This window comes from Pleurodeles waltl, chromosome 2_1 (assembly GCF_031143425.1).
Source record: "Pleurodeles waltl isolate 20211129_DDA chromosome 2_1, aPleWal1.hap1.20221129, whole genome shotgun sequence".
In the NCBI taxonomy this organism is placed as follows: domain Eukaryota; kingdom Metazoa; phylum Chordata; class Amphibia; order Caudata; family Salamandridae; genus Pleurodeles; species Pleurodeles waltl.
The window spans coordinates 566,752,886-566,754,058 of NC_090438.1; positions in this window are offsets into that span (position 1 = coordinate 566,752,886).

Genomic DNA, 1,173 nt, shown 5'->3' on the forward strand with positions numbered 1-1,173 from the left:
CTGGAAGAGGTAATATGTGTGGTGGAGTGAAATATGGGATTGTATGGTTGTGTGTAATTGGTGAGCAGAGGGGAAGAGTGTGTGTAGAAGATGTGTTTGAAGGCAGGGTTTTGGCATTGTTATGAGTTCAGGCGGTCTGTGTGAAGCGAACAGCGGATAGTGTTTTTGGTTAGTATGTGTAGAGAGTGTGTATCTGGGAGACTGAAACTGAGAGAATTGTATGTTGTAGTTTTGTATTGTGTGGGCGGTGGCAGGTAGTGTTAGTGGGAGGGGACAGAGTAGTGTTTGCTGTGAGTATGAAGGTGTTTGACTGTAGTAGTTATGGGGTGTATGTGTATATGTGTTGTATGTAGGGTATTGTGTTGGGTGGTGGGGCAATGCAATATGTCTATGGTCAGTTTGTGATGCATGAGTTGGATATCTTTGCAGATAATGTGTTTGCATGTTGAGGGATGTGTTGGGGCAGAAACCATTCCTGGTGGAATGGGAATTGGGCAGCATTTCTGGCCCTAGTCCCTAGTCCCTACCTGTCCCGAACAGACCCAAACAGACAGCTGCCCTTGTCCTCTCCGCCCTTTGCCTCGACGCCCGGGCTGAGACGCCCTGAATCCTAGCCTTTTATAGCCCTACTGGCCAATAAGAAGCTGGTCCTAACCCTAGCCAATCCAATTTTAAACCCTGATTTAGCCAATTAATGGGAGGCCCAGCCCTAATCACCAGTCACAGCCCTATTTCCTGACCCCCAATCACAGCCCCAGCCCTAAAACCAATAGCCAATCAGAATCCTAGCCCTATCCACCAATCACAGCCCTAAAACCAATAGCCAATCAGAATCCTAGCCCTATCCACTAATCACAGCCCTAGAACCAATAGCCAATCAGAATCCTAGCCCTATCCACTAATCACAGCCCTAGAACCAACAGCCAATCAGAATCCTAGCCCTATCCACCAATCACAGCCCTAGAACCAACAGCCAATCAGAATCCTAGCCCTATACACCAATCACAGCCCTAGAACCAACAGCCAATCAGAATCCCAGCCCTATCCACCAATCACAGCCCTAGAAACCAACAGCCAATCAGAATCCTAGCCCTATACACCAATCACAGCCCTAGAACCAACAGCCAATCAGAATCCCAGCCCTATCCACCAATCACAGCCCTAGTACCAACA